This window comes from Dinoponera quadriceps, unplaced genomic scaffold (genome assembly GCF_001313825.1).
Source record: "Dinoponera quadriceps isolate SergipeBrazil2010 unplaced genomic scaffold, ASM131382v1 scaffold163, whole genome shotgun sequence".
NCBI classification, from domain to species: domain Eukaryota; kingdom Metazoa; phylum Arthropoda; class Insecta; order Hymenoptera; family Formicidae; genus Dinoponera; species Dinoponera quadriceps.
This window is the reverse complement of record NW_014554384.1, coordinates 1746012-1767490: the sequence shown is the minus strand read 5'-3', so window position 1 is coordinate 1767490 and position 21479 is coordinate 1746012. Positions and strand designations below refer to the sequence as shown.

General features: G+C 44.8%; 1 protein-coding gene across 1 annotated transcript in view; it reads left to right on the top strand.

The window, feature by feature from the left end:
* The first annotated feature begins 334 nt into the window (after positions 1-334).
* Positions 335-21479, top strand: part of LOC106748114 — a 143634-nt gene continuing 122489 nt past the window's right edge. Inside the window, exon 1 of the mRNA XM_014626342.1 lies at positions 335-1885. The gene's annotated coding sequence lies outside the window, so the exon portion shown is untranslated. The remainder of the gene's footprint in view (positions 1886-21479) is intronic.

Here is a 21479-nt window from a genome sequence, read left to right as displayed (position 1 = left end):
TGCGCGCCCGCTTTTCACCCCCGATTCCGGCGGGTTCACCCTCGTGAAAGGAGTCCGCCGCACGCATCCGAAGAAAGAAGAGAAGCCGGCCGACACTGGCGGGTATACACACACATACACACACCGAGGGAAGGTAGAGAGAGAGGAGGGGGGGGAGGGATCGCCAACGCGTCGGGCTCTGGTAGGGGAAGGCTCGGGGTGGGGGACAACGAAGCGGTGGAGGGCGAACGACCGAGAGCTCGGAGCTGCGGAGGAGCGCACGGACGCAACAGTGTGCCGCGCGCGGCCATGAAACGAGGGTCGTTTCAACCGGACGAGCCAGGTAGACGGCAGAGCGAGTCGCCCGAGGAGTCGCCGCGTTGAGCCCGAGAGCTTAGGGGGGCTTAGAGGCGCGCGCGCGAGTTCGCACCAGGGTGCTGATATTAATCCCACACGTGCTGCCACGCTCGCAAGTCGCAAATTCGAGCGGCGAATTCCGCGGCTGAAGTCCCGGAGCCTCCTCGACGGTTTTTTCGACGCGTACTTACCGCGGTGTGACAGTGAGAGAAAAAAAAAGGAGAGAGAGAGAGAGACGGTGCGGCTCACATCGGCGATCTCGCTGCGTCCTCTCGACGGAATCGGGGGGGGGAGGAAGTTACCCCGCTGCTACGGCGACACGTGAACGGAGGATGGTGGAATTTGACGCCGGAGCGAACGTGAAAATCGAGTCCAACAGTGAGTGAACGTCGGGGTGAGATTTTTCGTGAGTGAAAGAGAAAAAGAGAGGGAGAGAGAGAGAGAGAGAGAGAGAGAGAGAAGGGAAATGGTGGCGGTGCGGTGGTGAAAAATAGCGTCGCCGGGGAATAACGGGCTGAAAAAGAGTCTCAGGCCCGGCACGCAGTGTCGATGTTCGCGCGGTGCGTTTTGTCGGGAATGTCCGGGTGGTGGTGAGTGATCGCGAGGAATTTTTCCGCTCGGTAACGCGCTCGGTCGAATTGAATCCGGCATCGGCGGCCGCGGATTCTCGCCGGTCGCGGCGAAGAGAGTCCCCGGCGCGAATGTTCCGCACTTGCCGACTCGCGGACATGAGGAGGAAGATTCGCGCGGAAGAACCGTCCGCACGGATTCGCCGCTACGTTCTCCGCGCTCACTACGAGAGAGGTTAGAAAATCCGGCGGACCTTCGAGCGAAGTCGTCTCGAAGTCGTTGCGATACGACGGCATTCATCGGCGATAAGGGAGGCCGGTGTCCCTCTTTTGTGCGTCTTTCTCCGAAGTGCGCCCGAGAAAGTGTGACCAATGTGCTACGGAGAGTACAACACACCGTGAATCAAGTCCGTTCGTCCACAAGAGACTCTTTGCTTCCCTCCCTCTCTCGTTCTGAAACGCGCACTTTTCTTCCCCGTCCGTCCGTCTTTTCGAAAGAGATGCAAAAGTGCTAGCCGAGTCTGCCGACCAAGTTTACTGACCTCCTCCGGCGGGGTTGGTGACTGTCGTTCGTGCGCGCGCGAGAGAGAGAGAGAGTGACGAAGGGAGACGCGGCCAGACGGGCTTTTGTGTCGGCCTGAAGAGCGTCTCACCGGGCAAACAGGGTGAGATTACCTTCCTGGGGCTGCGTGTGGCTCTTCTCCGCGACTCTGTCGTCCGCGGGGATCAGTGTTGAATCGTCAGCTGCGTCACACGCTCGTCGTCGCGATCCCGAGTGCATGGTGGCGAGTGGCGAGGAAATCGCGCGGCGTGCATCGCACGCGGAGAGCGCCGACTGTCCGCGGGTCGACAGGAGCGAAAACGGCGGAGGGGCCGCGGCTCTGGCTCGCGTCGTGAGGAAAAGCGTCGCGCGGAGAATCAGTGGAAATGCGCTCGTAGCGAACCGACGTCGCCGTCGCCGCAATCGGATTTCTTCCAAGGTAAGCGAGCGCGCGTTCGTCACCTCCTCCGACGGCGGCCGACGGACGGTCGCGCCGCCGGTTACTCGTTCCCCGAAAACGGAGTCAAAGTTTCGTTACTCTCGTCTCTCGTCGATGAATCACGAGTATGGAGAGCCGCGCAGGAAGCGAGAGTTTAGCCGGCGATGTAATTTGTGAAATTAGAAAGTGCGGAAATGGGGAAACCGGGGGAACGCCCGGTGAGCGGGTGCGGATGGTGACGTTTGTCGTGGGGGATAAAAAATAGTTAGGAGATAACTGCACGCTCTGTCGTCGGAAAGACGCGGATTTCCGATCGGCGCGCGTATAACGGAGAGCTTTCAGACCACGTCGTGGTTCGAATGTGATGAGAACGCGGCGACGTGTGCGTAAAGGGTGCGAGCGACACTGCCGGCGCGTGTGTGTGTGTGTGTGTGTGCGAATCCATTTAAATAAAATACAAATTAAAACTTCGGCAACTGTGCCGCATTTCCGCGGTGAAAAGGGCGGTCCGGAAACGAACGCCAATATCCTCGCAACAGATATCCGTGACGGATTTTCGTCGCGGCCAAGGACGCGCGTGGTTTTTTCCGCGGGATGAAAAGGAAGCGCGTTTTCGCAAAAGAGGGAAAAAGGAGGGAATTAAAAAGTGTCTTTTCGCGCGCGCGCGAGTGTGAATTCCGCGCGTGTCACGTGCGGCGTGAGCGTTTCGGAGCGGAAAGAGAGACCAGCGTGCCCGCTTTTTCGGAGCGAATCTCCTCCCTCCCCTCCGCCTCCCCTCATCCCTGCCTTCCTTTTTCATGCAACCCGGTGCAAAGAGGATTACTTCGGATCCGCTCCTAAAAGCATCTCGACGAGCTCGGCAATTTCTATCGCGGGGAACGTTTCCTCCTCACGCGGACGCCCGATTGACCCGCTCGCAGCGCGAATTATCGCGCTATCGATCGCGGATTTGCGATATCTCGCGATATCCGAGATCCCTTCCGATTCGCGCGGATTAATGAGCTCTCCTTTCTCGGCCGATGATTTCAAGCGGGCTCGGCGTTGGTGACGGCACGTGAAAATTGCTCGATCGAAAGACCGAATACGACGATCGAATACGAAATCGAGAGATCGAAAGATACGAAGAAGTTACCGCGAAATAGTGAAAATAGTGGGTTGTGATACGAATTTTTCCGCGAACGGCGGACAAGTGCTAGCACGGATGGTAAAATCGAGTGCGTAGTTCGCGAGTTCTTCCTCATCCGCGTATGCTTCGGCGCGACGTCGCGGGCAATTCACGAACGATTCGTTCAGGACGAGCATTGCGAGCTTAACAGCGCACAATTAAGATAAATGCGCGCGACGATAGGAGAGGATAATATAGGAAAACGGCCGACGTTCGCGCGCGTTCGCCCTCCCCGGCCTGTTTAACGCCTGTCGAATCCGATAATAACCGCTCGCTCGCTAAGATTCCGTCGATCTTCGGAGCGTGTGTGTGCGGGAAAGCATATTTCCCGAAGGGAAAAGCTGGGCGGACGATAAAATTTTACCGCCGGCGACCGAGGAATATCGGCGAGGTTTTAACGCATCGCGACCGCGACATCCGCCGCCGTCTTCTCGTACTTTTCATCGACTCGAGTTCGAAAGAAAGAGAGAGAGAGAGAGAGAGAGAGAGCTACGCCGGAAAATCTTGATGCTCGAGTGGAATTCAGAAACGTTCGTCTCGCCGCACTGTGCCGCGCCGGAAAATCCAACGCGGTCGCGGAATTTTCGTCGCACATCGCGAACTCGCTCGCCAGGGCGATACACGATTCTACGTCGCGGAAATCCCCTCTCGTCATTTTTGCGAATTGCGTTACGTCATGCGCGCCCGTCTCGTCCGCGACAAAGATTCTCCGGTTCCCCGCTCACCTTCCGTACGTTAATTCCGCGAGTGCATTCCAGCGACGGGAATTTTTCTCGTTTCGACTTCATCGAACGCGTTTCCCGCGCGTGCGTCCCACCTTCGGCTCCAATCGCGATTTCTTGTTATTTTCTTGAGTGCATCCCGGCGACGGGGAATTCTTCCCCGTCCGTCGACGAATTCGAGTGTCTCTCGCGTTGCGGCGTTTTTTCAGGGAAATCGCGGGGAATTTCGTGGTCTTTTTTCCGCTCGACACGAGGCGAAAAAAATTTTCCGATAATTCTCGCCGCGCGAATTACTTCGATCGTCTCGCGGGAGCATTTTCGAAATTTGCACACGCATTTTACGACCCTCCCCGACGTTCGATGTCGCAATTTGTTACCTTTTGAAACTAACTCGACCACGGACACTTCCTTCGGCTTGCTACGGCGCTTGGCGATTCGCGATGTATTCTTGGAGCTCGCAAAAATTGCTGTGCGCACCTCACATCTTCGATCGTCCAACTCGAATCGCGAGTCCTTGTTATTTCCCCGAGTGCATCCCGACGATAAGAATTTCTCGCCTCGACACAGTTTTCCCGACGACGCCGGTATCGTGCACTACACACGCACGAAATCCGCGAAAATCTCCGCGGACGTTACGTCTTCGATCGAATCAAGTACCGAGTCCTTGTTATTTTCTTGCTTGCGTCTCGGCGACGAAGATTTCTATTTCACCCGGCCTTCCGGCAAAACACGCGGAATAAGCGAAAATTATTGCTGTCGAGGTGAAAGAAAATGTTAGAGATATGTGGGACGGAATTTTTTCAGACTTTTCTCCGGGAAACTAAAATAACTACGTATCATCGATCCAAATCGAACAAGTTTTAATTCACTGCAAATTTCAATGACATTCGAAATTCTCGAAGAATAGATAAACGATTTGACGAAATTTAAATAACGATGACGACAAGTGAATATTTTTGTTTTTCCTTTTTTTTTTCCACGGTGAAAAACCATCTCTATTTTCGTTCGTTCCTGCGAACTCTCTCATGACATTTCGCGCGGCGCAACGCCGCAGTTGATCGAATTCGCGAGACCGGCATTTTTTCGCGGTAAACGTAATACGATACCTTTACATCCGGATCCAATATACAGCGCCAGACATCGAGAAGGAAAAGAGGCAAGTGGAGAAAGCCGCGGGATTCAACGGGATAAACAAAGAAATAGGAAAAAAGGAAAAAACAGTCGAGACCGCCTGTGGTGGAAATTCGCACGCTGTATCACGAATAGCGTTAACATTTCAGACCCACCGGATGTCAGTGTTCCGAATTTTCACATGTAAAGCAAGATGTAAAACAAGATGTAAAACAAGATGTAAAACAAAATGTGAAACCAAACGTAAGACGCGTCTAAAATTGACGCGTTTAACGGATATATTGTTCATAAGTCAAAATAATGGAAAAATGACGAATTGATCAACATTTGAAAATGATACCCAAAATTTGACAATAATTCAGAACCTGGATCAAAAGTTATTCTACCTTAAAGGAGGTTGAAAGGTAAAACGAGTTTGGTAAGAATTCGGTGAAATCTGCATATACATTGAAATATTATCTAACTCATTGCTCGTGCAATTAGAAAAAAATTGACCATTCGAGAGCCGAGATATTTGTAACTAAAGTTGATACTTTTTATACGTGTTCCTTGAAATTAGCGTGATATTTTTAATTTCTATGTTCAATATCTTCTAAACTAATAATAAAATTTTAACAAAAAATAACTATTATGATATTAAAGACATACACAAATATTATATACAAGTTTTAGTTTTCAGAATTATTGACTATTTTATTTTGGAAATACAGCGGTGTAAAGTTCATAACTGTAAATACTTGGAATATATATGTACAAACATTTAAACATTTATATACCTATTTCTTATCTATATATCTCTATTAGATAAATTGCACGAAAATAGTATTAANNNNTATATATATATATATATATATATATATACTTTAGTTTCAATTAACATTTATTATTTAGATAGTGAAATAATATAGGAACGTAATTTTGATAAACACAAAATTTGCGAGTGGCTCCCTCGATGCGCCATTGAAAATACGGTATAATGAGCGAAACATCTTTGAGTATCTCGCGAATTAGATCGCGCTCGCTGACTTCCCCGTCAATCGCGAACTTTCTGCAAAAATATAATTACACCGCAATCCCGCGATTCTCGTCGAATAACAGAACACTGGCCCAGTGATACGATATCAAGCTTGTTCCCACGACGATCCCGGTCAAGTTGCGACCTAGCTCGAGTCTAATCTCTCTCGACGGTCGTCACTCGCGACAGGACGCGCGCGCCGAGTTCCTTCCTCCGTGGGGAAGAAACCGCGGAACCGTCGCGTATGTCTTCCCGGCGCGCGGATTCTATTCTCGGATTAAAGAGAGTTACGGGGCGGAGAGTCGGGTCGAGCACGCGGGGATGAGCTCGGAATTAATCCCGTCGCCGCGACGGAATCCCGGATCCGGGAGAGTTTATAAGTGTGACTGCGGCTGACAGTTATTGGGGACACGGTTATGGGGGTCGCCGAATGGGTGAAAATGCGAGAACGGTGTCCCGCGGCCTCCTTCGGCCGAAGCGCGCCGATATCAGTATGTGTGTGTCCTCGTAAGGGTGCCGGGAATAGAGTGCATGTTCCTCGTGGAGAAAATTACTATCCTTCCTCTCCCTCTCTCTCTCTCTCTTTGTCTCTCTGCGCCTCTCCGGCGCTCGTGCCAGAAGCGATTTAGCCAACGACGCCGGAATCATCCTGATAGTTCCTGACGGCCAACGGGCGGATTGAAAACAACGTCGTTCCCACATATCGCCCGGTCGTTATCCTGTAGGGAAATCCTCCACGTCGGCGAGAAACGACACATGTCGACGGAAGTACGTCGTCGTCAGCGGGCCTGCGCCCTTACGCCGCTGAAACGAGCACCGAGCTCGAATTTCCGGGGAAAGGGGCTATTTCGCCGTTACACTTCTTAGAGCGCGATATGGATAATCCACTCGCCGGGGGATAATGCGAGACGCCGCTGTAACTCGAAGGATTAATTCCGTGATCGAAAATTTCGATAACGGCGAGTACGTACGGACTTACGCTGCGTATTATCGCGATAAACTTTATCTGCGAGGTCCCCGGACTTTATGCGTCCTGAGCTCTTATCCGAGCGCCATGAATCAACCGCGAGTGAACTTTACCCTCGTTGCTTTGCGCGCTGTTTTCCTCCCAATTATTCAAATTATCGATCACGAGAGAGAGAGAGAGAGAGAGGGGGAGGGGGCGGAGGAGGGAGTTCATTTTTCTTAAACCTAGGTAAAGTGATTTACGCGATATTGCATCGTCAAACTTTACAATGAGTGTCCAGATGATAGATTGTAATTTTTATCTGAACGCGATTGAAGATTTTTCCTAAATACCGAATTGCAATTACGTCTCAAGCAGCGATTTAAAAGAAAAAGAGATTTTAATACACGTACACGGTGACGTATTGATGATCGCAAAATTAGTTCTATAATTTAAAAGTTGGGACGATCAACGTCATCGTACGGCTCGAAGGTAGGGAGAGAAATATCTACGATATCTGTGCGCGCGATTCCGTCGTTCCACTTCCGAGCCACGGGATAATGCGAATGGCTTTAGTTCTAAACTGTGGAACTGATTCTAGTTAGCAAGTTTCTGTCTATTTCAACATCACAAGACTCAACTGCAACGTAAACAAGAGAAGTAGTGTTTAGTCGAGTGATAAAATTGAATTTTGTAACGAAAAGCAAAAAAGAGAGAGGAAGAACAGTCGCGAGTAAACAGAGAGAGAGACAAAGAAAGACAGCGTCGTCAAAAACACGCAAACGAAAAATACGATTCACATTAACCGACCTATTCGCATCTCTCGCGCCGCTTAACGGGTGGGCAAAAAATCGCGGAAAGCGACGGATCAACTCGTAATCCTGTTTCTCACCCGTGATTTTCACGCGTAAAATAGTCAGCACATTTTACCGTTTTGCGTATCGGCTTTGTTTTTCCCGAAGAATTCCGTGTGAAAGGAAATTCTCGAAATTGCGTGAAAAAGTTCGAAAGTCAAGTTAATCTTTTGCGATTTTTATCGCGTAGTTATTTGCGCATGATAATACAATGAGAATTAAAAAAAATATCGAATAAACGTCGAGAAAGTCAGACGATCGTACCGTCGGAGTTTTATTTAATTGTTTCCCCCTTTATCTTTCTTTTATTTTAGAAACCGGAACAATTCAAACGCAACGCGACGAACTAATGTCGCAAACACCGTTTTTTCTTTTTTTTTCTTTTTTATTTTTTATTTTATTTTTTTTTGAAAAACGTGTATTTCACTAAAAATTATTACGTTGTCGGAAACAGACGTAACGACCGATGAAAACATTCCGACGAGTACACGAGCTGTTCCACACGTAGCTCGGTTGCAGATGCAACGGAAGCTACGACCGCTCGGCGCGAGGTGGCAGCACCAGCCGACACGCGAAAAGCAGCGACGTAGCAGCGGATTGTAAGGCAAGGCGCTCGTGGATCATTTTATGCTCTCGTGCGCGCAAGAGAAATCCGATTTCGTTGAAAAAGTCGTTATATAATAACTAAAATTATTCTCCTCGGCCGTGATGCGGTTTTTTCTCTTTTTGCGAGTGAAACGCGAAATGTACGATTTGGTGTTTTTGTAGTAAATAAAATTACGCTACTAAAGCGCTTCTCTTTCTCTTGCTCAATTGGACAATTTAGCCGATTGATGTATATGAATCTCATATCCTTCGGAACACTTCTATACGCCATGCTCAAGTTCCGCCGATTCACGTCTACTCGGATTAACGTCCGCGCGGACGAAATTGCTGAAATTTCCCGCTATATTCGCAATACCGCGTAATGCACTGCGAATCTCATGCCAGCCACTCGTGCATTTACTATAACCGCGGCAGGACCGTATAAAGGATGATTTAGCGGTTCGGTTCGGACCGACACGTGAAACCGGTGGAGAAAAATATCACGCTGCCTTTCCTGTTATTCATTATCTTATTCTGTCCGCGGTATTATAAATGAACGGTCATTCGTATAACCGTGAAAGCTGAACATTGAATCGTCAACGAGGCAAGACTGCCATTTGCATCGTCCATAATTGGAAGATTTATCAGCCGCGAAGAAATTTATAGAAGCGACTGGTAAAAATAATCGGACAGAAAAATATGAAACGAGTATAATAAAATAAAATAAAACCAGTATAAACGAGTAATAAAACAACGGAATCTCGAAAATTTTTTTTATTTTATCCCCGGCTTATATACGTTACGTAATAACGTATATTTGAATAAATTTGTCTATATCTGCGATTTTATACATAAATATGTATAAATATTTTATATATGTATAATATTTATTATATGAATTTTTGGACAAATTATATAATTCTATTTAACCCTTTGGGACCAAATTTTTTTTTCCTTTGATAACTATTGAACAATTTGTATTTATCGGCGATCTGTAAGTGAGTTCTTATTGTATAGAATATCTTCAGAAAATGGGACGTATATATATATTCCATTGAGGCTTAAAGGGTCAAAAGACATAAGAAGACTTTGCATTTTTTTTGTAAAAAGATTCTCGATTTTCTACCATACGTTATGGCTCATATGTAAAACATGTTTTGTTTTATCCGAAACCTTTAATCTGCATAGGTGAATGATAAATGATTCATCTGAATTACAAAATTATTAAACTTTCTTTTTCATTCCTTTCGCGAAAGTTCTCTCCTTGCAGCATGTATTTATCATACGGGAATTCTGTGACTGTTTTTTCGCATTAAACTGTCGAGACTTTTTTTTTAATTTCATACAAATTTCGAGTCCCTTCAGTCTTATCTACATTTGTCACGATCGATCTTCCTTCGTTCATACCAAAAAAAAAAATAAAAGAGAGAGATGAGGGAGAGAAGAAGATGGAATAATTGTTAACAGGAATAGGCGCGTAATTTCGTCGCGGTTCGGCCCTACACGCGGTTGCCGGAACGTTACAGGCTTGGCTTCCTCGTCGCGGTTCTACTTAAACCGAGTTTACGACAGACGGGGACCAGCAACGTTTACCTGATGGACACACGAGACCGGGCTTTATCGCTCGTTAAGCCCGTCGCGATTAGTGTCTTCTCTGGTCCGGCCGTGCCCGTCCGCCTCGTGTTCCGACCACGGCGGAAGAACACTTTTATGGCCGGAGTAGTCGCGGATAACGGGCGACTCCTACGACGGCGCGTGAGACGCGTTTCGCGGCGGCGGAAGTTCCGATACGAGCACGCGTTAATGCGATGTCGTGCGTGATAAGAGTCCGGCCGCGTGTCTCGACGTCTCAGTCGCCCTTCCCGCGTCACAATTCGAAACTGACGTGTTTATTCCAATGTACTGAGTATATTGGAAAAAGTGCTATCATCCAAGTAATATTTGCTCGATCCGTCATTGTAAAATGGTTAACTCCGATACTCCTCCTTGACAAATATCTACTAGAAATAGAAGTGTAATTGACTAAATATTATACAACACGATATTTCCTTCATACAAATAAACATTTACATGTATGCGTTAAAATAATTGTGACAAGTATTCAATTCGTGATATTGAGGATACCAGTATTTTTGTTTTGAATTTACCGAGCAGGAAAATCTAAATTTAAAATCAGTTTTTTCAATGGATAAAAAACACAATTCTAATAAACACTCTTTTAAATTCTAATAAATACTCTTTTAAATTTAGAGCCATTTTTTACATTTACATCTAGTAATTTGTTTATAGATTAAGACATTATTGCGTTCATAAATATCTACCACAAGCTATTAAAATATACTTAAATTGATAAAAAACTACTCGATTTAAGATGTTGAAAAGTAGATAATTACATTTCGATAATTACTTCACTCTAGTACTTTTTTTTTGCGTACAATCGTTTTGAGCGATCTTTCGTAACGTTTCAGTTTCACAATCTATATCGAGAATGGCCCCACATCTCTCGTGCGATATCATGCGAATTTTCGAACAAGTTTCATATCGCGATTAGAGGGAGAATGGCTATTATTCGAAGGAAGGTGATTCGATTGTCTGATATCGCCGTAGCGAGCGAAATAATGTTCCCGGCACAATTTCTTTTACCCGTAAACTTTGACGAAATTTATAATAAAANGGGGGGGGGGGGGGCTGTCGTTACTTATCTGCGGGATGTCATCAAATGATGATTATCAAATAGGCCGCTAACGCTCATTAACGAACAAATGAAATGAGCGACGGCTGGAACTTTACTCGAATCGTCGCGACATCCCCGGCATCCCTTAATATGCTTTCGTCATCCTCTCAATGTGTACCGTGCAAGCTTGCCGAAATCGTTTCCATTAAAGGGAGAGGCACCGGCTTAATAAAGCACCGGTGAGAAACTCGAGACACGTGCGTGAAGCAGAAGCTCTCCCTGCGGACTCGAGCGGAAGGCAGGCGGGGAGTTAAAAGTAAGAAGAAGCGGTTGGCGGAAGAAACTTACGGAGGGTGGCTTGCCGGCTTGAGGGTGACGGAGTTTTAGGTATCCCGTTACCTTCCCTTTCGACCCCGTCGCTAAGCCCTCACTTCGGCGGCTCGAATTAGACGATCTCCGGGAGAAGCTCGTAACTTCTAAGTGACGTGGCGAAGAGAGACGAAGAACGGGGGGGGGAGTGGAGGGGGAGGAGAGGAGAGCAAGGTGGAAAGAGTAACATGATCGAGATCTCGCGAGAGGGTGATCTCGCCGCGATCCTCGGTGCTTGTTATTACCGGAGCGGTGACACGCCGTCGTGTATGTTTAATTACGATTCCAGACGGGGCGCATTCCTAGGGGGAAGGTATAAAGGGGATGTATAAATTAATAGATATTAATTAAGAAAGTAATGACACGACGAATTAGTGCACGCTTAGATCTCACGATCTGCATTAATAATCCGCTCCGTTATCGCGGAGGTAAAAGCAAGAACAGAAATTAATATGTCGCGTGAGTCGAACGATCCGCCGAGGGAAAACACGATTGAGATGTCCCTCGTGGAATTCGGTCGTTCCGGGATAACGACGAGGGTCCCAACTTTGTTTCTGCACTTTCGCGCGACCGAAAGACGCGTCGTCCTTATTCGCCCTCTCCCAGCTTCCCTACTGAGTAATCGCGAGATTCGTGGCGTATCGACGTTCTCGTAAAGGGGATGATCCGACGAGATTGCCAGAAGATCTTGACCCTGACTGACACCGCACAGAATTCCAGCAGGTTATAAAAAAAGACGTCCCTCGCACGTAACGTATATATAAATAAATTCGTCTATCTGCGATTTTATATACAATTATGTATAAATATTATTTATACATATAATATTTATATATAATAAATTTAGACATATATATATATATACATTTTTGAACAAATCATAATAATTCTATTCATTTCTATTTATATTTAAAAAAATATACAAGATAGTCTTGAATCTTTTTCATAAGAACATTTTTATTTTTTCACCATACGTTGTAGCCTGTACAAAGTTAACCCCCCTACCCCACTTTTCGAATTTATTTATTTTGACAGTTGTGCAGATTTGTGCTAGGTTTGTGCTACATCGTGCTCGAATGATAAACTTGTAATATGAAAAATGCGCGAGAAAAAAGAAAATGTTTCTTACCAGCCTTTTGCTTTTCAATTTTCGCAATTTTTTTAAATTGTGCTGAGTTATGCTAATATTGTGCTAAAATAATACCTTCGGAAAATAATAATGAAAGAAATAAAACGAAAAACACGGTTTTGGGCGACCGAAACAAAATTAACGTTTACATTCGTATTTGTTAGCCAAACGATATCAAATTGCATATCTGATTTGTAAAAGCATGGCGCAAGTTAGCACAAAGCGTCAGTTTCGTTCGCACATAAATATTAAAGGCACTTTACTTTTGATCGTGGCCCTTCGCGCTCGCTGTCTAGGTTCATAATAACGATTGCTAAGCTAGTACAACCCAAATATACAATTCTACGTCGATACGAAGTCTAGAAATCGTGATTATGGACATAGCCTGCGAGCGTGAAAGGCCGCGATCAAGAGTAAAGTGCCCTTGACCCTTTGAATGCCAGCTGATTTGTGTATGCGAGAACTGCCACGGACCGATGCGTCGGCTCTGTGTGTTTACGTTTAGATTATCGCTCTTCTGAGTGTCAAGTTGCATATCAAATCGGCCCTAGCAGTCTTCGCATACACCGCGTAGATGGGCTTGGCAGTAAGAGGGTTAATATCCTTGTGCCAGCGAAACTGAAGTTTGTACTTGTGCTGTGCCTTTACAATCAGATGCCATTTGATATCGTTCGGTTATCAAATACGAATGTAAACGTTTATTTTGTTCCCGGTCACCCAAAATCGTTTCTTTCATTTTATTTCTTTCATTATTATTTTTCGAAGGTATTACTTTTAGCACAATGTTAGCACAACTTAACGCAACTTAGCACTATTTAAAAAATTGTAAAAATCGAAGTAGGGGCTGGCAAAAAAAATGTTCCTTTCATTTTTCTCGCGCATTTTTCATATTACAAGTTTATCGTTCGAGCACAATGTAGCACAAACCTAGCACAAATCAGCATATCTGTCAAAATAAATAAATTCGGAAAGTGGGGGGGGTTAACTTCTTACAGGCTACGTTGTAGCTTGGTATGTGTAACACGTTTCAGATTTACTTAAAACTTTTCCTCATATATATACATGAGAATGATAAATGATGTGTCTGAATGATAAAATTATCTGAAATTATCTGAAATATAAAATTACTAAACTTTTTTTCATTCCCTTTATGAAAATTCTCTCTTTGTGGTTGTACGTATTTTATTATATGCGAATTCTGTTATTGTTTTACGCGGACACAACTCTCCTGATTTTCCGTCGCGACCGTTCAGATGTTTGCGAACTGGATTCTGAACTAACTCTAAATAGAATATGAATCGGCGGTGCTTCGAACGACCTATCGAAATTTGAATCTGAATAGCCAGCCATCCGACTGCGCCACACGATGGTTTTCTCGGAGAAGCGCAAAACCCCGCAACACGTTTTATCAGCGACGTAAATAATTGCGGACATTAAACCTTCATCCACGTCATTTTTCAGGGAAATTTTTTTGCGCGAGATAGCTTTTGTTAGTTTTTAATTCCTCGAAAAAAATGGCAGCGGCAGAAAAAAAAATAAATATTCAGCAGTGAGGAAAAGGGGAGTGAGTTAATAATCGTTTTCGACAGAAAGCGCAAACGATGCTATTGTCAAAAACAAAATGGGATTGGTCGATAACGATTGCAACGAAAAACAATTTTCATGTAAAAAAAAATAATAGTCAATTTCAACGTCTCGCGGTTTCGATTTGTCGAATTTTGATTTATATAACGAAACCAGCTTTCAACCGGGTTTCAACGCGAAAAAGTAATCCGTGATCTTGATCACTTTCATTGCCTCGGAAAGAGAAATTGACGAAATTTTCGGTCATACTATAAGAATGTTTATTTCCCGGTAAATGGTTTGCGATAGTTTAGTCTCTCACTGATATTCGCGAGTCTTGAACATATCGTAGAGAAAGAGAGAAATTAAAAAATAAGAGAGACATATATTTTTCTTATAAATGTTTCCTTACACGTTTAAAGGTTAAAGTATCCTCTCAAAACTAAGTGGATATATTTGATTACGGCTGAATATATAATAAGAATAGATACGAGTATAAATATACATTAGGTTAATTTAGGGTAACGAGCGGTCAGAAGTTCGCGTAATTAATTATATATTTCTATCATTATTATTTTATCAGTATTATCAAGATTAGGAGGTAACGCGTTATTTATAACGTTATTCATACTGTTATATCATTATTGTATCACTGCATCAATATATAATGGTAAATATCATTAATAGGTTTTTTCTCATATTATTATATAGAAAAGTATTAAGGTGATATTATTGAAAAGTGAATATTTCATACTTTATATTGAAAAATGTCAGAATAAAAAGTAAAATGTCTCGAAAAGTATTCCCTTTCGATGATCTCATCCGCGTATTTTTATGCGCTTGTGTGATCATCTTATATCACAGAACGGTTGTAACAATTCTTATTTACATACTTCGGAACACCCAGAAAATACGACGAAGCGGATCTGTGATTCGCGAACATGCGCAGGAACGCATATTTGCGGTGTTCATGACTCGTGGAAAATTAAATACACTCAAGAATCCAATCAACGGAAGATCGGTGAAGGACACCGCCAAATTTTTCCTCGTCGGTCCGGCGTTCCAAATGCATACCGCAATTGTCCAATATTCATGTCGATAAATTACCCCTCGTTCCTGCCAATCGACGTTCGAGAAGCTGTCGTATCTACCATTGAACGTTTTATATCCTTTTGATCGCACATCGGCTGGGAACTGCCGCGACGCTATCGAGCACTCTCCGCGTAGAGAGAGAAATCGCCCGTCGAGACACTCACGGTGAGGGAAGAAGAGGACGAACTAGACGAGGGAGAGGATCTTCCCAACGGGCGGTTTCCGTCGAACGCATTTCAACGCTGGACGCCGGAAGTGCTTCTTTTTCCCGACGGCGGTGACGGGAAGGCCAGAAGAAAAGCGCGCTGGAAATAGAGGGAAAAAAGTCGCTCCGACGGCACGCATCTCCCGCCGCCTGTGAAGACGTTACGGGGAGTTGCTGGGAGGTGGGTATCGCTCCCCGGGGAGAGAATCCCGCCGAGTGCGGACGTTATTTCTAGATCGCGAAAACTTTTAATAGCTTTCTGATAGCTTATTGGCCGAGCTTGTAAATAATTTCATATCTCATATCGCGTCGAGCTCTCCTCGCCCTCTCCTCCCACCTTCCTCCCTCCCTCATTCTGACCGCCCGCCGGCATTGACCTTTCTCCTGGGAGTTTCCCCGGAGCTTCGAGGTTAACATTCGTGTACAGAGTGATTCGTGAAACGCGCGGATACCAGTAGCCATTGATATCAAACTTTCATCTCCGCATGATAATAAAGTCGTCCGAAATATACAATAACGTGGTTAACGCGTGATAAAATGAAAAGCGAGAAAATTTCAAACTATCACGATATCAATGCATCTAAACACAGAGGGATTTATCGGTTATTCCACAACGGTATTTACAATAAAAAGAGTATTATATTTAAGGTTCCGATGATTTTCAATCAAAACTAAACAAGACCAATGAGAGCTACGTGTACAATGACAAATGCAAATGCAATTTAGATTAAGGAGATGAAGAAAAGCTTATATAAGATTAGGATCAGATTAATAACAAAACTACTTTTCTTAAGACATGAATTGTTAACGCACTTATCCTGCGCCTCGCTTTTATCGCTTCTTTTTCATTTTGACCGGGACTACCGTGACAACTGTTAGATACACGGTGAACGTTTCTCGTCGATTTTATCACGATCGTTAATTAGCGTGAAGCGTCCGGTTGAGATTTTCACGCGGAAGATCGACCGAAGATCTGACCACGACTTCTTAAAATTCAACCGATGAAACATACTCTGTAATGTATGGCCGGTTGCACGTCTGCGACGCGGATGGTTTCGCGGCGGTTCATCGGCGTAGGCGCGAAACGAATAATAATAAAGTCGGCGACGATGAACGCAGCAGCATCGTGAAAAGGCGCGCGTAAATTCGTCGTGTTTAACGCTCCGTAAATCTGCGGGCATCGGGAAACGGGCATCTACGCACCTATAATTTTCACAGGCGGGTGGAAAGCATCGTCATAAATAATGCACGCGGACGAATAACGCGCAAAAGCGCGCGCACGTTTCGCGTCGACATCGAGCGTCGAGCGCGCGAACACACGTTTTAATTCCGACGCTCGGGGACGCGAAAAAATTCCCCCGTTATGCGCGCGGACGTTTATTGATATTTACGTTCGTTTTCGGGCGAGAGACGTTTCTCCACCCTGACATTTTGCCCGCACCGCGTGCGGTATTCTCGCGTGCGCGGTATTCTCCGCTCGTCGCCGATCCGCCAGGAATAAGTCGCTCCCCGGAATAGCTCTGTGTAGCCGAGGTAATACTTTTTGCGACAGTTTTTTTCCTCGGAAACGGGAAGAAGGATAGCGTTTACAGGCGTGCTTTGTACTGACACATCGGGACATTTTTATAACATCGGGAAGAGCACGAAGCCTCGCATAATCGATTTCGAGTAAAATAAAATTCCCGCTTTCACCTACCTGCGACCGCACACGTCCGTCTTTGTATACTGATTTATCCGAAATTGTGCATATTTCAATCTTGAAGTTAAAAATACAGCTAGCGAAATATTTGTGTGTTCAATTATTTTTAAGTATCTCAATTATTAAACGAAATAACTCACGTAGGAATCGTTAAGTAAATAGCTCAATGATAAGAGCAGTTGCCTGGCAAACGAAGATCCGACACTCAGGGAAATGTCCAGAATTCTAAATGTCACAGATAAAATTCTCTGTTTTCTGTATCTACTAGAAAATTGTCTGTAGTACGTATAATTTACAGTAGCAGCATTCTAGCGATATGTGCGAGAATTTGTTTGGACGGCGTAAAAATTCGTTAAGAGTATTAATTGTCCATATATCCAGAGAATAACAATCAATACTCTTAACAAATCTTTCTGTTGTCCAAATAAATTTTTTGCTGTCTGAACAAATTTGTCTGCCGTCACTATATTGACAAACATTTGCTGTTTCAGCGAAATTTGTCTTCCCCGTGCAGTTATTTCCTACTTGTGAAGTTGCAATAATGTGTTCAATTCGAACGAATTTACCGGATTGTGTTTTCCATTCCGTATTGTTAGAATTCTCTCATCTCTCACTGTTAGATCGATCCGTCCTTGGATCGTTGAAATTTTCCGTCACGCAAATCGCGCGTATTTCCAGGTGTGTCACGTAATGCTTCCAAGACGGCAAATGTTGCTGTTATCAAAGAAGAAAGGCGAAATATAAAAACGCAACGCGATCTTTTTTTATTTCCAAAAGTCGAATGTGGAGTCTCGCGTTAAATCGGCGTGGTAGACAAGTGTGTTAACCCTTATCGAGTCCTCCTTCCGCGCGCGATACTAATCGCGAAGAGTGCTCGCCACAGCGCATATCCTATTTCCAGTCGCGTGAGCAAATATCGCAGAGAGTCGGTGTGGTCCATCAGATTGAAGCCGGGTAAAACCGGCCCAGCCCCGAGGCTGCGAACGAGCCGCGAGGAAGGACGAAAGAGGACAAACGCCGGCGAAAGCGCGGGAAGAGGAAGACGCGCGCACACGATTTCTTCGTAGGAGCGGCGAGAGAAGGCGGGAGCTTTCGGGTCGGAGGAAAGATTAACATAGAGATGAGGTCGCCTCGAGTCTTTCCCGCGAAAATTATGTTCTCGTAATCCCCGACGGCCCTTCTTACGATCTACCCGGTCCGGTAGACAATTGTGTACGCGCTTGCAATGCGTCTTATACGTAACTCGGTACCGATTTTTTTTTTTCTGATAAACAAATCAAGATTACGAGTAACTAAAAATCGGAATGTTTGAGAGTCGAGATGAGAGATACGAAGGGGAAAGAAAGAGAGAGAAGGAATTAGGATTGACCGGCGTAACTTAATATTCTGTAATAATTACACTGAAAACCCCATTTGTTGACTTAAACAAAATTTGGTTTGAATATGGGCAAACAAATGTTTTGATTATGAGAACCAAAATGTGATTCTTTGAATTAAAGGTTCCCTGAAATGAGAATGAAAAAAGTTTCGTTTCAGAGAACCAAATTTTGGCTCTCACAACCAAAACATTTTTTTGTCTAAATATTCAAATCAAATTTTGCTTGAGTCGACTAAATGGACTTTCCTCGAGCGTACTCTCGAGCGGATCTTGCATTTTAACGAAGCTTTAATTTGAGGCTCAAGGTACTCGGTGGGTTCCTTTAACGCTAATGTCAAAGGTGAAAAAGAGCGCGAAATATTCGGGATGAGAGGGTAGGCTCGAGAGGGTTTAAAGAATTAAGCCGTCATTGAGACGCGCGGTCGACGGCGGTTGCGAAACACCGTGTACACACGGAGGACATAACGCACACATACCTACGTGTGTACATATCTCAGGACGCGCTACATAGAAGTATGAAGTCCATACATAACGTTGCATAAACTGTTAGCTCATGAAGCGCCCGTCATATTACTTTCATCGCGAGCTCATTGCGCGGTTGCGTTTAAATGAGGCAAATTCGAAGAGCTGAGAGAGATAATCTTGCAGCTACGTATGCGCAGGACGATCGAAAAAGTCACTCTCCCTTTCTTTCTCCATCTCTCTCACTTTCTTTCACTCATTCATTCTTTGCTCTCTTTTTCTTTCTCCGTACAAGGACACATTATAAACACGAGATGTAAAGACACGACGAGAGCTTGTAGGACTTGTCGGTTTCTGTGTCTGATCACTGAAGTAAAACAGCAGGGATCGTGGTCGGTAGTTGGATAATCAGTAATTGACCATTACGAGGTCGAAACTACGGAGGATTTCTTCACATATGAAATGAAAGAAAAAGCACATGAAAATGAAATAGGAATACCAAATTATCTTGAGATAATCTACGTAGAACGATAAAACGTTTTTAGTAAAATGATAATTACCTAGAACAATTTTCCTCGCGGACTATATATTTAGCAATAGTTACCAAATGTATCTCATTTTCTGCTACCAAGATTTGGTATTGATTACCAAAATTTAGTTCGATAATCTAAATGTATAATTCAAGCGACTAAATCTTGATTCTTAAAACTATATGTTTACTTCATCCAATCAAATTAATTCGTAACTGTTGCCGGACGTTTAGCCCGCAATATATTTCACCGAATTATTTACTAACGGTTGCTAAATTTTGTTATGTATTACCAAATCCTCTTTCAGTGCAGAGTTGGTAGTCGGCGGTAGAACCATAGAAAAGTGCAAATCTGCCGCAGGTCTATTTTACAATAAGCACACAAGACACGTTATCGTTAGGCATGTCACATCAACGTTTAGTTACTTGATCTCTACACCATCCCTGTGCTCTTCTCCCTCGCATTCCTCTTAACCATACAAACGCGAGAATTACATCTCTGTGATGAAATTTCAACTTTTTTTAAATCCCTGTGAAAATCCAGCGCGACGCGAAGAACATCGCGTAACGATGTTTAACAAGGTGCGCTCCCCCCTCCCCCTCGCCGAGCGTATGAGGAATAATTTATTAATTGTTTAAATAATTAATTATTAATTACCACGAAGCGTGCGCGCACGTCGCGCTCGACGTGGAAAATTCTGCGAAAAAACTCGAAAGAGATACAGGCGCAATGATAATGCTAATAATTTGTAATTCAAAGCTCGATATTATCAAACCGTAAATTAACTTCCGCTATCAAATTTACGATTTTATAATGCGTGCGTACGAATATACAAATGCAACCTGCGCGACGTGATTAGCTGCGCTTCTCCCTTGATTTTCACCGCGTTTCCATCGCGATCGCACAGTTCCCGTTTAACTATCGGTTCGTCCACCAACTCCTGGGGGTGAAGATACATCGAAGAAGCGGAAGAAGAACAATTCGCCCGGGGAGGATTTCTCGCGCCTCCCGCGTCTGTTTCGAACAAATTACGAAGTAATGCGCGCGAACTCGCTTCGTAAACGTTGGGCACTTTTCCTCACCGTCCTGTTCCCTGTCGAAACAGTCCTTCCGTCCCTTCGTTCGGCAGCCTCCTTATCTACCGTGGACTTCGGGAAGTTGCGGTGGCGCGCAACGTCAGAGCGCATTCATCCGCCCTTTGTGAAACGTCCTTCCAATTCCATCCCCGCTTCATCCCCAGCGCGCGCGCGCGCGCACGCTCACCCCGAAGTTAGCGGAATGGTACACGCGTGATTGTATCACTGCTGATTGCATTACCGTTCTCCCGGCTGTTTGCAAACTGCAGTAATAACCTGCGCCGTGGTGCATTAGCTATACACGCGCAACGATGTACTAGCCTTCTCCCTTCCTCTCTCTCTCTCCCTCCCTCCCTCCCACTCTCGATCCCTCACTACCTAACTCCTCTTCAGCGCTCGCTGTATTACTAAAGCTCGTATCACTTAACTAGGAGATACGAGCCGAGTGAGCGAAGCTAATTCTGAAATAATGCGACAACTGGCCGCTTGGCTCGTGTCGCGCGTTCCGCATTATCGGAAACGATAACGCACGGCACGCCGGAAGATGAAGATCGTACCCACGTCCGCCCGTAGCCGCGGTGAAACACGCTTTTTAATTAGACATATGTCCCGAAAACACGGCGGGAAAGTCCTCCGTCTCTTTAGACCGGATCGCAAAACTCTCGCGCTTTCGTGCGTAATTCGTGCACACGTTATCGAAGATTCGCACATCCGTTATCCCACGAGCGTTATCTCCATTCTAGTTTCGGATAAATGACGGTGATTAGCAGCAATCTAGTCGACGCAATAAAGTAGCCGATATACAAGATGTTCCTTAAATATCCAGTCGTATTCGAGGGGGCGATTCGAAAGTTATTTTTACGTTTTCTAAAAATTTCATCCTTTTTCACAAGTAACGATCACCTACGTAGTCGACGCGTTCAATTAAGTTATACAATTAATTGCAAAAGTTATACAACGAGTATGTAATAATAGAGCGGTATTCGTAGTCGGATTGTA